The sequence below is a fragment of the Lycorma delicatula genome, chromosome 10 (genome assembly GCF_047948215.1).
Source record: "Lycorma delicatula isolate Av1 chromosome 10, ASM4794821v1, whole genome shotgun sequence".
In the NCBI taxonomy this organism is placed as follows: domain Eukaryota; kingdom Metazoa; phylum Arthropoda; class Insecta; order Hemiptera; family Fulgoridae; genus Lycorma; species Lycorma delicatula.
The window spans coordinates 34,907,509-34,924,856 of NC_134464.1; positions in this window are offsets into that span (position 1 = coordinate 34,907,509).

Sequence of the window (17,348 nt, forward strand, 5' to 3'; positions counted from 1 at the left end):
AAGAACTCTCCCTTGTACAATGCCCTACAAGACCTACCAATAACTCGGCTGAAGTCACGCACTGCTCTGGGCTGATTTTGAAAGTATCAATTCTGTTGACGTGGCTTTCAAGTGCCAACAACACTGGAATGAATGTCCACACAACAATGCTTACCTGGTTCAAGATCTAACAAAGAAGGTTGAAGGATTCCAACTACTGCATCAAACCTGGTCCAGGCTGAACCGCACTAGGACGGGTCAAGGGAGTTGTGGTTACACCTTGAAGAGGTGGGGTTTCTGTCCATCTGCTGACTGCAACTGTGAAGCAGAGGTGCAGACAATAGAACATACATCCACTATGGACCCACTTCGAACATTTGACAGTGATCTGGAGACTCTACATCAAATGACTCAGAGTGTTCTGGTCTGGCTGTCAAATTTGGACATTTCCATCTGATTGTGGACACTTTTGTGTATTTGTAAAACCACATTTACCTCAGAATGATTCATGCAGATGGGTGGTTAGAAAAGCGGAGTCGATAGTACACAGAGATTTCGCTGACCAATACGACAGGAGTGTGAATTTATTCCTCTAACATCTGAAAAGTCAGAGCGGCTTGTTGTCCCTTGGTGGGACGAAGATTGCAGAAGTGCATTAAGGGATCGTTGCAGGGCTTTACGTAATTTCAATCGATGGCTACGACAGAATTCCTCTGCGCCTTTCGGAATACGAGAGCTACATGCCTCGAGTATTTCGTTATACTAAACGAAAATAATCACGGCTGAATTATGTCGATACCAATTTTCGGACAATTCCATTATCGGTTATATGAAAAAAGTTCGGGTCCTATGTGCATCAGGACAATCTCCGCTTCCGACTGGACTGGAAAACAACTGCATCCTTTCACCTCGCCAGTTGATGTGACGAACACGTTCGAAAATACCTTTATGTCAATTTCCCTTACATCGACATAATGTCTTGCGTTTATGAGGTATAAGTTCCTGGTAGAAAATACATTTCATTCCGTTTGTTGTTGGAGACTCGTAAAATTATTTACATATTCCTTTTTCTTTTGATGAGCTAAGGTATGCCTTGAATAATTCCCGTGACACTTCTCCCTGGAAATGATATCAAGCTCAGTATGTTAGTTACCCCACCTTTCGGATACTGCGTTACGACATCTTTTGCCTACTTACAATACAATATTTTCTGACCAGGATTTTCCGGTTTCTTGGTTAGAGACACTGGTGATTTCCATACTGAGACCTTTGCTTTTTTCCTGCTTAGCCTCCGGGAATACCGTTAAGTAGTACTTCAGAGGATGAATGAGGATGATATGTGTGAGTGTAAGTGAAGTGCAGTCTTTTACAATCTCAGGTTGACCATTTCCGAGATGTGTGGTTAATTGAAACACAGCCACCAAAGAACTCCGGTATCCACGATCCAGTATTAAAATCTGTATAAAAGTAACTGCCTTTACTAGGACTCGAACGCTGGAACTCTTGACTTCCAAATCAGCTGATTTGCGAAGACGCGTTCACCACTAGACCAACCCTGTGGGTTCCCATACTGAAACCTGGTAAAGATAAATCATACCCTTCAAGTTATCGTTCTGTTCTCTTGGCCAATAAGTACCTTGTGCAAGTTGATGGAACGAATGGTAAAACGTCAACTATTGTGCTACCTCGAGAGAAACGCTTTAATTGCCCCCAAACAATGCAGTTTCCGCCAAGGTAAATCGTCTATAGATCATATAGTTGCCCTGGAATCTGTCATTCAAAACGCCAAGTTCGCCAACGCCTGGCTGCTATATTTTTCCATATGAAAAATGCTTATGACACAGGTGGAGAGGAATCCTAAATACACTGCATAAATGGGGTATACAAGGAAATTTCCTTGTATTTATAAGGGGAATTCCTCAATAGTCACTCTTTTCGATTTCAAGTCGGAACGACGGTATCCGAAAGTTTTAAATTAGAAAACGGAATATCACAGGAAAGTGTCCAAAGTGTTATTACCTTTTTTTGCCGTAGCCGTAACTAGTAAAAAAACTGCGTGCGATAAATGTTCTTTACTTGTAACTGATTTTTCAATTTACATTGCATGTATAACATTTGCTGCTGCCAATAACTCGCTTAGAGTCTTGATTTAAAACGACTGGATTCAACTTTTCCCCGGAGAAAACAAAATGCATCTGCTTTTCTTGGTTGAGGGAACATGTTGATTCTCAACTATTTTTAAATGGTGAACCATCCACGCAAGTTAAATTTCTAGGATAGTGGGTTTAACCAACGACTGACGACGAGGGTAACACATTTAAACGAGCTGAAGGTAAAATGTCTAAAAATGCTAGACATGCTGAGAGCTTTATTACAACTCGTTGGGAAGCTGATCGAGTATGCATGCTTCTACCGAGATGGTCCGTTCCCGCTTGGACTACGGCTGCGTGGCTAATTGTCCACACGACTCACCGCTCATAAAATTCTCAGGGTAGTCAATCATCCATCTTGCTACAGGTGCGTTTCGTTCAAACCTCGTGGTAAGTCTCCTACGGTAAGAAATATTTCTCCATAGGGCCTTTCATACCAAATTAGTAACTCTAAGTGCAAGGACTAAAAGTATTGTTAATTTCACACATTCTATGACTCAACTGGTTTAGAAAAACCCTTGAATCATATTCTATGTATATCGAGTTTGTTCAATTAATATTTTATTATAGTTGAATTTAGTTTATTTTTTAGATTTCATGTTATTATCCTAGTGATTTGAAATCTTATTTTATGTGGTATTCGTGAATATGCATTTTGTGGACAATATTATTTTTAAGTTTATTTGTTGATTCTGGGATGTTTGTTTTTATGTCGTGGTTTGTATGTATTTTCTGTCTGAAATTTTATTGTACCAAGATCTTCATTACAGCTTAGCAAACCTTTCTCTTATAATGAATGATGCAATAACTTATTTCACTAGTTTTTAATCTCATTTCTTGCTTCCCTTTGACATTAACTTCGGCAAAAGTTGAATGTATTCTGCATAATATCATCCACAGTATAACCATTCTTGCCTCTAAAGCAAATATCTGTTTATCCCTCACTATCGTGTGTCAAAAAATTGTCATTGTATCTCTTTATAATACATATTTGTAATATATGTATGTATACAAACATATGTATGTTTGTAGTATATGTATATTACATATATGTATACATATATTACATATATATATATATATATATATATATATATATATATATAATTATAGCAATAATACGAGGGACATCTCTAAATTAAAGGAAAATTTCTCTCCTTAAGTTTGGCGAACCTTTGTTGTTCATGGCCACGTAGTAATGTATACACTGTATTGTTTTCGTAAGCTGTTGCGTTGTAATATCTTTGTTTACGTGTGAGTTATTGCGTTATAAAATGAACAGGAAAATCGATGTAGCCGCCGCCTGTGAATTACGCAGTCATACGTTTTTTAAACCATCAAATCGTTAAGCCGGCTGAAATTTATAGGCATTTGACAGCTGTGTACGGTGATAATGATATGAATGAAAGAAAGTCTGAAAATGGCGTAAATGGTTTGGAAATAACAGAATTAATGTGCAAGATGAAGAACGTTCAGGGAGGCCCTCGATAATCACCGAGGACTTCTTGAAACGCGTAGATAATGAAATCAGAAAAGATCGTCGCTCAACGATTTATAACCTGCCCTTCTTTTTCCTGATGTTTCAAGAACTGTTATTGGTCGCATTGTTCATGACCATTTAGGCTTCAGAAAGGTTTCTGCACGTTGGGTGCCGCACGTCTTAACGGAACATCACAAAAAACCCAAATGGGATCTGTTTTGGAATTTTTAATGCGCTACACAGAAAAAGGTGTGATGAGTTCTTTAATTCAATCGTTACCGGCGATGAAACATAGATTTTGTATTGCATGCCAGAGAGAAACCGGCAGTCAAGTGAATGGCGCCATCCTCAAATCACCCACCAGACCAACAAAGTCAAGTCACAGCCATTTGGACGCAAACTGATGATCAGAATCTTTTGGGATCGGTTTGGTATATGCTCATCAATTTCAAGCCACGTGGAACGATTATAAAAGCAGAAGCCTACTGCGAAACTACGTAAGTTATGGCGTGCCATTCAAAATCAGCGACGTCGGCGGCTGACCGACGATGTCGTCCTGCTGCACGATAATGCATGCCCACATGTTGCGGGTCAAACACGTGACTTACTGATAACATATGGATGGGAAATTTACGATCACCCACCATATAGTCCGAACTTAGCTTTTTCTGATTACCATTTGTTTGGGAAATTGAAAGAATGTTTGAGCCGGTAAGCAATTCGCGGGCGATGAACTTAAAAATGTTCTTAAACAGTGGCTAAATGGACTGGCGGCAGAAGAATACGACGAGGGTATATTGTAGCTTGGTGTATCGCTACGTTAAATATCATAATTCATATGACGATTACATAGAGAAGTAGTATAAGGTATGTAGTTTAAGAGAAATAAAAAATATTTAAAAAGTTTTCAGAATATTTTTTTTACAGTGAAACGGTCTTTAGTTTAAAGATAACCTCCGTATAATTAATATTTAAGTAATAATGTTAACTATTCTTAAGTGTAGTGGTTGTAAGTGACCTAAAATGAGATCATTATATATGATACAGAGTATTCAGTTTAAAAGAGGCCCCATTACTCAGTAGTTATACTAAATGCATTTTTTTGATAAAATACATTATTGGTTTGAGATGAGTAAAATAATGTGGAGGATGTTGGTACAACTGGAGCTGGAGTGAGGAAGACTGTTTATTGCCTACACAATTGAGTATTGCCAATCTGTGTCGAGTATTGGCATTTGAACAAGTATGTGTAATTGTGTGTTGTTTGTTAAAATGCAGTTAACTGTTGGAGAACGTGTATTCAAGATAGAAACTATTTACAGATGAAGCACCAGTGAAAAGTATTATTCAGAAGTTAGTTAAAAATTTTTGTGAAACAGATTCAGTATTAGACCAGAAATGTGTTCGACATAGGTCATACAGGACATTAAAGTTACAAGTTACAAGATCTTGTAAATCTTTGCAGACAGCTGCGAAAAGAAATTTTTTAAGTTCATCTCAGTCTGCAGTGAGAAGAATGCTGAAATGTTATTTGTATCAAATGCAGGTGTTCCATTAGCTAATTAATACTGATTATGCTAAAAGAGTTTGCTACTGTCAATAGTTAAAGAACTTCATTAGAGACAACATTGGCATTTTAGATCAAATGTATTTCACAGATGAACCATGGTTTCACCTTGGTGGAAACCAAGGACTATTACCATGTTAGTAGTCCTAGGGTACTGAAAACCTTCAGATTTTCTTTGAATCTCCTCTACACCCAAAAAAAATAGGCATATGATGTGCGATTTCAAGACTATGAATAATAGAACCCTTGGTATTTGAAAAAACTGTTGGATGCTGCTGTTCACCAGGAATTTATCCAACAGTTAATAGCTTTACTGAAAGAGGATGAGTGTGACTGCTGATTGCAGCAGGACAGCTTCATTTGCCATACAGCTCGCTTTACTATGGAGATGCTACAGGATATTTTCGACGGAAGAATCATTTCTAAAGAACTGTGGCCACTAAGAACCCCCTGATCTAACTAGTACAGACTTCTTTTTGTTGGGTTAGTTAAAATAAATTGTTTATAGGAGCAGTCCTGCAGGAATTGAAGATAAACATTACCACTGCTATCCAAAAAATAGACAGGATACTGCAACAAGATTAGCCAGGAACATGTTCAAACATGTTAACAAGTGTTTAGAAGTGAATGGACATCATTTTCAACACCTTCTGTTAATTATTATGTAAGTGTTTGCCAATAAACTATAACTTATAGACTAAACATATATGTTTATAATTACAGCAATAATATGTTTAATATCTAAGTAATATTGTTAACTTTTCTTAAGTGCAATGATTGAAAATAACCTGAGTTCACAAATCACTCCAAAAAATTACATAACTCAAGAATAACAATTTCTCCATGCCAGGCTTAGTAAAATATGCAAGGAGTGAAATGATTTCTTGTTTTCTTCATTGAGCCCAATTATGTATGATGCTTGGCATGTACCACACAACAAGCCTCTAAAATACAGGTGGTATTCAGCTCTATTTGTAGCAATTTGATTCTGTTTATCTGTTTATTTATTTTAATTGTATAGCGGATGTCTTTATTTTCTGAAACATAACAATTCTGATTGGTGGCTCTCATACCACAGTAATGCTTTACATGCATCACAGTCATAAGAAAAACGTGGTGGGGGGAGTGTAGTATAAAACAACAAATTAATACTTTTCTGTTGTGAAACAATGGATTACATAGTCTGCTTTAATCAAGTTAGGATTTATTTGTTTACATTATAAATTTAATTATTAACTTCATTGAAAATTTAAGTTTATTACCTTTTTCTTTTACAGTAAATGCATTACAAAAGAAAAGAATGTAGACATTGGTATTGGATTTAATAAAGAAGGCGTGTTTTATAAAATTATGATTGAAGGTATTTATGTAAAAAAAAACAGCTGTTGTAAATATGATTTTATATTTTTTATTAATATTTTATATATACAAAAATGTCAACTCTATATTTATCTTCGGTCTTGATTTCTAATTATAACTTACTTCTATCTTTTTTTTTGGTCTTCAGGCATTTGACTGGTTTGATGCAGCTCTCCAAAATTTCCTATCTAGTGCCAGTCGTTTCATTTCGGTATATCCCCTACATCCTACATCTCTAAAAATTTGTTTTACATATTCCAAACGTTGCCTGCCTGCACAATTTTTCCCACCTACCTGTCCCTCCAATAGCAAAGTGACTACTCCAGGATGCCTTAATAAGTGACCTAAAAGTCTGTCTCTTCTTTTAACTATATTTTTCAAAATGCTTCTTTCTTCATCAATTTGCCGCAACACCTCTTCATTTGTCAGTATATCCAACCACCTGATTTTTAACATTCTCCTATAGCTTTTGAAATGTGGTGCTACCACATTTCAAAAGTTTCTAATCTTTTCTTCTCAGGTACTCTGATCGTCCAAGTTTCACTTCTATATAAAGCCATGCTTTAAACATATACCTTCAAAAATGTTTTCCTGATGTTTAAATTAATTTTTGATGTAAGCAAATTATATTTCTGACTGAAAGCTCGTTTCGCCTGTGCTATTCAGCATTTTATATCGCTCCCGCTTTGTCTATCTTCAGTGATTCCACTTACCAAACAACAGAATTCTTCTCCTTCATCATTTTTTCTCTTCCTATTTTAATATTCAGTGGTCCATCTAAATTATTTCTACTACATTTCATTACTTTTGTTTTGTTCTTGTTTATTTTCATGTGTTGTGTAGCACTTCATCCATGCCATTCAATGTTTCTTCTAAATCTTTTTTACTCTCACCTTTTCTTTTTCCTGTTTAGCCTCTGGTAACTACCATTTAGATAATTCTTCAGAGGATGAATGAGGATGATATGTATGAGTGTAAATGAAGTGTAGTCTTGTACATTCTCAGTTCGACCATTCCTGAGATGTGTGGTTAATTGGAACCCAACCACCAAAGAACACCGGTATCCACGATCTAGTATTCAAATCCGTGTAAAAATAACTGCTTTACTAGGACTTGAACGCTGTAACTCTCGACTTCCAAATCAGCTGTTTTGGGAAGACGCGTTAACCACTAGACCAACCCGGTGGGTTTTTTTACTCTCACCTAGAATAACTATATCAGCAATTCGTAACATCTTCATTTTTCATCTTGCACTATTACTCTGGATCTAAATTGTACTTTAACATCATTAACTGTTAGTTCTATGTAACGATTAAAGAATAATGGTGATAGGGAACATCCTTGTCAGACTGCCTTTTTTATTACAGCTTCTTTCTTATGTTCTTCAATTATTAGTGTTGCTGTTTGGTTCCTGTAAATGTTAGCAATTGTTTTTCTAACTCTGTATTTCAACCCTATTTTTTTTAAATGCTAAACATTTTATTCCAGCCTATATTATTAAATGCCTTTTCTAAGTCTATAAATGCTATATATGTTGATTTGTTTCTCTTAATCTTTTTTCTACTATTAATCTGAGCGCTAAAATTGCTTCCCCTTGTAGCTATAATTTTCCTGAAACAAAATTGGTCTTCTTTTAACACGTTTTCTACTCTCCTCTCAATTCTTATGTACAGAATTCTAGTTACGATTTTTGATGTGTGAGTAGTTACGCTAATTGTTCTCAATTCTTCACATTTATCTGCTCCTGCTTTCTTTGGTATCATGACAATAACACTCTTTTTGAAGTCCGATGGAATTGTAAATATTACACATCAATTTGTGTAAACTATCTACTGCTTCCTCACTTATATTGTGTAGTAATTCTTCAGGTATCCCGTCTATCCCAGGGGCCTTTCTGCTATTCAAATCTTTTAATACTCTATTAAATTCAGATCTCAGTATTGTATCTCCCTTTTCATGTTCTTCAATTTCCTATTCTTCCTCTATAACAACAGTTTCTAATTCATTTTCTCCATATAACTCTTCAATATATTCCACCCACTTACCGACCTTTTCTTCTGTATTATAAATCGGTGCACCATCTTTATTTAATACAGTGTTAGATTTTAATTTATGTACCACTAAATTCTCCTTAACTTTCCTGTATGCCCTGTCTATTTTACCAATGATCATTTCTCTTTCCACTTCTGAACACTTTTCTTTAATCCACTCTTGTTTTGCTAATTGACATTTCCTGTTTATAACATTTCTTAATTATCGATAGTTCCTTTTACCTTCCTCATCATTAGCATTCTTATACTTTCTATGTTCATCCATCAGCTGCAATATATCCTCTGATACCCAAGGTTTTCTACCAGTTCTCTCTGTTCCACCTAAGTTCACTTCTGCTGATTTAAGAATTTCCTTTTTAACATTTTCTCATTCTTCTTCATATTTTCTACCTTATCATTTTTACTCAGACCTCTTGTGATGTTCTCCTGAAAAATCTTCTTTACCTCCTCTTCCTCAAGCTTTTCTAAATTCCATTGATTCATCTGACACCTTTTCTTCAGGTTACCAAACCCTAGTCTACATTTCATTATACTAAATTAATGGTCACTATCAATGTCTGCTCCAGGATATGCTTTGCAGTCGAGGAGTTGATTTCTAAATCATTGTTTAACAATGATGTAATCTACCTGATACCCTGCTGTATCACCAGGCTTTTTCCATGTTTATATTCTTGTATTATGCTTTTTAAACTGGGTGTTGGCAATTACCAAATTATACTATGTGCAAAACTCAATAAGTCGGTCCCCTCTTTCATTCCATTTGTCCAGCCTGTATTCACCCACAATAATTCCTTCCTTGCCTTTACCGATACTCACATTCCATTTAATTGCTTTGTCAATTTCTTTGTATACACACTCTATCATATCATCATCTTGGGCACTTGTAGGCATATAGATGTTAACAATTTTTGTTGGCTTAGGTTTAGATTTCATCCTTATTACAATGCTATCATTAAGCTTTCTGAAATACTCTACTCTCTTCCCTACCTTCCTGTTCATTACAAAACCTACTCCTGTCTGCTCTTTATTTGGTGTTGAGTTAATTATTCTAAGATCACCTAACCAAAAGTAATTTTCCTCTAACCACTGAACCTCGCTAAATTCATCTACTATATCTACATTTAACGTATTCATATTTAAATTTTCTAGTCTTCCAACCTTTTTTAGATTTTTTAATTTTTTAATTAAAGACTTTTTAATTTTCTGGTTACCCCTTCTTTAGTAGTCCCCACGCAGAGATCTGAACTGGGGACTAATTTACCTCTGGAATATTTTACCAGGGAAGGCACCTCCATCTTTGTTACACAAAAATGCAGAGCGCTACATTTTCTTGGAAAAAAAGACAGCCGTAGTTTTCCATTGCTTTCAGTTGCGCAGTACTCAGAAGATTGAGTGATGTTGATATGGCCAATTTGTCCTCCTGACCTACGCCCTTAACAATTACTGAAAGAGCTGCTGCCCTCTTTCAGGAATCATTCCTTAGTATGGCTCTCAACAGATTCCTCTCTGATATGGTTGCACCTTCGGTATAGCTACTCTTTATCACTGAGCACTCAAGCCCCTCTCATCGGTAAAGTCTCATGATTCATAGAGGGAGTATAACTTACTAAATTATTAATAATGCAGTATTAAAAATCTATATTGTAAATAGCATAAATAAATAAAGTATTAAGAAATGTTGCTTTTTATCATTTTTATATCTGCTTATTCCATAGTGAAAGCTCTTCTTCTTGCTCTTCTTGTTCACATTCATTTTGATGATTGCATTACTTTGTGGATCCTTTATAATTTTATAACTTAAATAACAAAATTATTCCACTTTTGATATATTGTGTTCCTTTATATAACTATATAATTCCTCAATATTCTCTTTTCTGTAATATTTTATTAATTTTGTTTTACTCTTAATTATTTATTTTTGAAGCTTCTCTCCTAGAAATAATCTATTCAATTCAGTATTTCTTGTAACTGTAATTGATTTATTTCAGTAAATAATATCATCAGTAAATCTTAGCATTTTTATTTTTCTTCGATAGTTGCACCAATTCAGATTCTCTTTTCATTGCTACATTGAATTTTCTATAAATAAATTGAAAAACAACAGAGACAGATTTAGTTTTTAATCAGACCTCATATTTCTTCATCTTCTATTTTCATATTATCTGTTATCTGGTTCTAGTATTTATTACAGATAATAAATATCCCTTCCCTTCTCCCTATATTTATGTTTGAATTTACTAAAAATTTTAAACATTTTATTTCATTCAACATTATCAAATGCCTTTTCCATAAAATACCATATCTATAAATGCCATGTAGGTGATTTTATTCTTTTAAAGTCTATCTTCTAAAATTAATTTAATGCCAGAATAGTTTCTTTTCCCTGTGTGTTTTTCTGAAATCAAACTGGTCTTCACTTAATTTAACATCCATCAGCATCCTATTTACCAATCATCAATCCTAGTAAGTATTTTCTATGCACTGATTGTGTAATAGTTCTTGAATTTATCTGCTTCTAGGATCAGGTTCTTTTTTAATATGGAAATAACTACACTTATTTTAAAATGTGGAGCAATCCTCCAATCTTATTAGTACCTCATTAGGATGTCAATTTCAACTACTTAAGATATTCAGAGAAAAGGAGAATTAGTGATGAGTCAATCAATGTGTGGGGGGTTTTCTACTTAAATATAAACTGGTTTGCACTCCTTACTTTCCCTTAAAGAAGAGTAAATCTCTGCCAACTTTCAAGTTTCCTTAAGCATTCTTTTCAGCATCATTTCAGTTTTAATTATTTCACTGTTGTTAATACAATTTTTTTTTCAAAAGACATTAGAAATAACTAATCCCATATTTTGGCAAACCGACGAATAAAAAATGAGAGAATTTGTGAGGGCTTCTACATTTATCAATTTTAACCTGATTTCAATATTTTTAGGGTTAAGAAAGAAAGCAACTCCTTAGTGTTACTTTAGCTAAGGTGAGCATCACTTCAAGGTCTCCAGTTTCCATCTGCTCAGGTCTTGGCATTTCTTTTTACATTTGTTCTTTAGGGTTAATAAACTAAAATAATTCTGATTTATTTTTCTTTAAAATTAACAAATAACTATGTCAGATAAAGCTTTCTTGAATAAAAATTCAGAAAATTTATCTTTTTAATGTCTACTCTGAAAATGAAAAGATTTGTTATATAATTTTTTTTTATTTTTATAATAATATCTATTGTTTTCATACTGTTTTTTTTAAATTTATTTTTATTTCACAGTGTTTTTTTTTTTTTTTTCAGAAGCTGAGTTAGTTGTAGAATTTACGAAACTAATTGCAGCTGTTCAAATGTGTTTTACTACAATTACAACATTGCAGTAAGTTTAATTTTTATTAGAAAAAAAATTGATTGAGGTTCTTAAAAAATTAAATTATGTATTTATAACTGTTTGTGTAGGATTCATCTATGTATATGTAGTAAAAAAATTAATATTAATTATTAAATAATTTTGAGAAAAACGTTTGTTAAAATTAAACCAGTTACTTATTTCTGATATAATTTTATGGAGGCAAGAATAATCTCCTTTGGTTATTCCTTCATTAATAAAAAGAAATTGTTCCATATAATTCCATATAATTTTATTATTATTTATTATTTTCCATATAATTGTTTCTTCCATATAATTTTTTTTTTTAATAATAGTAAAAATAAAAAATCAAGGTTTTTTAAAATTAGTTCATCTTTTAGGACTCCACTGAAAAGCAGAAAATTATTAGATTGTAACTGTATATAAAATATTATTTTTATATAAAGTTTATATAATGGCATTTTAAAATTATATCTGACAGCTTTGTGGCAATTAGTGCAATGCATATTGCATTACACATCTGCATACCACAAAAAGCATAGCAAGTTTTGATTGATTACTGAATCAAAAACAAAAAACCTGTTTTAAATTTTTTATCATAAGATAAAGAATACATAACATAATTTTTATTTAAATACTTTTATACTAAAAAATAAGTCCTTAGGACATATTTTGGAAGTTGTAATTCTAAGCTGCAAGGAACTGTTGTCTAAAAATCATTAGAATTTTTTTTCAAAAGCAGTTCTTTAAATTAATAATTATTTTTTAAAAACTTGGTTTTTGAATCACTTGATAAAATTTAGGTAATTATTTTTTGCAAGAAAAGTTTTTTAGATGAAAATTTTTAATTAATAAGCACAATTTCTGGTAATGAGATGTATATGAGATATGTAAATAAAGTAATGAGACTAGTTTTTTTTTGCAGCCAAAGTGGCAACACTGTAAAGTAAATATATGGTTATATGAACAGGTATTAATATTTTTAGCCTATTGTTGCCAAGTGAGACGTAAACAAACTTTTCGTGAAACAATTTTTTGTTGTGCGTTACAAAAATGAGTGATTACTAATTATGAGAAACATTGTGCAATCAAGTTTTGTTTTGTTAAACTCTGTGAGAATGCTACTGAAAATTTTTCACAATTGAAAAGGGCATATGGAAATAACACTCTGTCATGAGCCCAAGTTTTTAGATGGTTTAAAGCATTTTCAGATGGCCTGGAATTGTTGTGGAAAATCCATAGTCTGGAAGACCATTAACATCAAAAACTGACAAGTGTTGAGCGAATCAGAAACTTTTGGGGTTTATGTCTATAGGATAGATTATAAATCAATATGTTTACTGAGAAATTCTTGAAAAACTGCAGAAAAGAGTTGTTCACGTGAGAACAGCCATCAAAGACAACTGAATGCTGCATCACGACAGTGCACCTTGCCACACTGTACTGTCAATTAATGAGTTTTTGGCAAAGAAAAACATTCTTGTAGTTCCTCAACCACCTTATTCACCTGACTTGAGGCCTGCAACATTTCCCTGTTCCCGGCTTTAAAAAAATACCTCAAAGGACATCATTTTGGAACAGAAGAAAACATAAAAAATATGTAACCAACCATCTGAAGGATATTCTGGTTTCTGAGTTCCAACGTTTCTATCACAGAAACGTTTCAACTTTTGAAACAAGCTTACAGAATTGATGCTGTGGGTTGTACGCAATGTTACGAATGATTTTTTTTATGTACCAACAGATGAAGTTAGACGCCAATTCTTAAATAATTAGTCATAAATTTATGTTATTATCAATTCTTTATTATATTTGAAAATACTTTTGTATGTATAAATTGAATGTTTAATGAACTTGAAATATTAAATTAATTATTTATATATTATTAAATGTTTATTATAATTGAATTATGAACTGGAACTGTTACTGAATGCGATTGTACAAGAATAATGCGACTGGTTGGAGCCGCTGCTTCATCAGGAGCCGTGTGAACTGTCAGGAGTCGACTGCATCCGAAAGGAGCCGAGTGATGTATAAGGAGCTGCTGAATTGTCAGCAGCCGAATGCATACGAAAGGAGTCGAGTGTTCTGTAAATATCCGAATGAATCTGACCGAAGCCGAAGATATTTTAATTTAAAAATCTTATTAAATACATTAAAGTTCCGACATTTAAACAATAACAAAATACAAATATGTAGTATTTAAAAATTAAAGAAACCTAATTTTTTATAAGCCATAACAAATCAGCCACTTGAATTTTAAAATCTGGATGTTGTATTCAATTGTATTCAGTATCGCCAAAAATCTCACAAGTATTATAGTTATATTTATAACAGTATTTATATTGGTAAGATTTACTTTTTTTGCAGTATAACTAAATATAACTTCCAAAAAAATATTTCTTTTAATTTAAAAATCTAGTTTAAATTCTAATTTAAAAGTCTTTAATTTGGTTATACTTAACTTTTTTCTTTTTTCATTTAAAACCAACTACAAAAATGTTCATCCAGTCTCATTCAGCATTTTTTGTCTTATTTGACTCTGTTATTTAATGTTTGTTGGCAGAAAAATTTTAATTAAAGGATTATTTACTTAGATTTTACCAGTACATTCATAGTGTTGATTGTTTAAAAAGTTTTCAAGGATACATATGAAGAAAGGAAATGAACTTTTGAATGTATTATGCATCATAAAGTAATCTTGTAACATATTAGTTTATGTCCTACAGAATGGTTAAGTATTGTTATTGAACTATTGTTATTCTTTTCATTAATATTCTGTTCATGATATATAAACAAAAATCTACATCTCCTATTTATTTTAACAGATAAACACGCCCACAATCTTTACATTCCAATGTGTAACAGAGTGACTATTTAAAATTTTTTCAGTCACATTGAACAGAAGTACACATTTTTTATTCTGTATACATACAGAATATTATGTACAGTTTGTTTCATAAATCCCATATTAATTCATAATAAAATTTTTAAATCATTGATTTTTACATATCACTATTACACAGTAATTATATTGTTTTACTTCGGAAAAACATTTTACACAGTTAATAAAAATTAAAGCATAAGAAATTCTAGGAGGATGATAAATTAGTAGTCAACATTTTAAATAGGAAATATTTATCTCGGTTGCACTGTGCAAGTATTTATCTCCTAGTTTACCAGTTTAGTGTCTCCTAATTTTGACTTAAACTAGTTTATATGAATCTGTTGACCCTTTACAAATTCTTTTTGTGATAAACAAATCATTACATAATATTCAATATTTTATAATTTTTTTTTTAAATCTCTTTTTTATGTTCTCAGTTTTTTATTCTTTGTTTTTTTTTTTAATCAGGATATTCGTTATAGAGAGTTTAGTTAAAACAGTCCATGTGGGTCACCCACAATTTAAACCCATGTGGGTTTCCTTTCTTTCTGGGTTTTATTCTAGGGATTTTATTGTAAAGATGTTGTTTTTATATGATTTCATTTTTTTTCAGAAATATTACTTATTAATAGCGTCACATTCAATTTAATTCTTTTTTTTAACAAAAAGAAACTATATTATTGTATTGTTTAAAAAATGTTCTAATACTCTTTAAGTACTGTTACATATTATAAAAAATGATAGGTTATAATTATTAATAAGCTGTTGCTTATTTAGTTGAATTGATTAATAGCATTGTTTTTTGTTTCTTTAAAACTATTAAAATGACATACAATTGCAATAAATTTCTTATTTAAAATATTTGAGTAACCTCCTGCTCGGGTAGTTCTGTAAGTTCCCGGCCTGACGCAGAGATGGCGCAAGTGTGACCAAATTAGTTGATTAATCAAGTATGATCCTTGATAGCATACTGCAAATTTTCAGATGCACGCGTTTAGTTGCTTGTTTTAACGAGGATAAAGCAAACAAGGGTACTTATGTATTATAACGGAGCCACTATGGTTGGAAGGTGATATATGTACAACGCTTCAGTAGTTAGTTCTTATATCGCACCACTGAAACGCTATATTGAAATAAGAAAATAAATAAAATTATAAATATAATCTTTTCTTTTTCCTGTTTTGCCTCCGGGAATTACCGTCCAAGTATTACTTCAAAGGATGAATGAGGATATGTATGAGTATAGTCTTGTACAGTCTCAGATCGACCGTTCCCGAGATGTGCGGTTAATTGAAACCCAACCACCAAAGAACACCGGTGTCCACGATCTAGTATTCAAATCCGTATAAAAGTAACTTTCTTTCCTAGGACTTGAACGCTGGAACTCTTGACTCCCACATCGTCTGATTTGGGAAGACGCGTTCACCATTAGACCAACCCGATGGGTTATCAATATAATCTAACCAAACTTAACCTACGCTCGTTAGTCAAGGTTAGCGAGCGTAGGTTAGTTTGATTAGATTGCATTTATAATTTTATTTACTTATTATTTAACTCGCCACCAGTCGCCCCGGTTATAACCTCCCAACAATGCTGGCACCGTTATAATACACAAGTAGAAATGACTTGCTGGACAAGGATTCACTTCAAATGACGAGGAAAATCTGAGGCGATTGCATATTTTGTAGTTAGACAAATCGCATTTTACTACTCATGTTAACAAGTTGGTAAGTCATTGGTAACAAGTTGGTCTAAGTGTATCGAATTGCAAGGTGACAAGTTGAAAAATAAAAAATCTTGTTTTTTATGTTTCAGGTCAAGAAGTTCTGAATAACCTTTTTATCTCTTCCCAAAAAAAGGGGTTTTGCTTTAATTTTAATTGTGGAAAATATGTGTCTCAAGCCACAAATTGTTGTAGTTATAACTACTAAAAAATTAATTATAATAATTTTTCTATTTATAAATATCGTCTTAGTAAATTAATAACATTTTCTACTTAGCTTGTAGGCTTTTCTAGATCTCAGTATCAGCTTTTTCCACATTTTATTCTTAGCAAGTATGGCTGACATTTTTGCTCATATCTTTTCACTTAGTTCACCTTCTTCGTTAAAATATGTTTTATTGTTATTAAAATAATAAGATAAAATTATTTTTTTTTAAGTTTCATTTGGTTTGTTGAACAGTATGATGAAATATGATAATATTTCTAAATAACCAAAATTATTTTTGTACAGGATTTTTTTTGTAACTAATTAACAACACCTTCGGTAGAGTTAGGTATCTGTAGTTAATTTTACCAGTGTTTAAAGAAAACCCTCTTAAATAAGTATTCAAATAATATGTTTGATCTGATCATTTGGTACGTTGTTGTTAAATTTTCTGTTTGAAAATTCTGTATTGTTGAAGAATCCTAATTTTTGAATACTGAAAAAGAAAATCTTAGCATACTTGAACAGATGTAAATTTACAAACACATAAATATTAACAAAAACAACATATTAATGAATGAAATTCAATACACT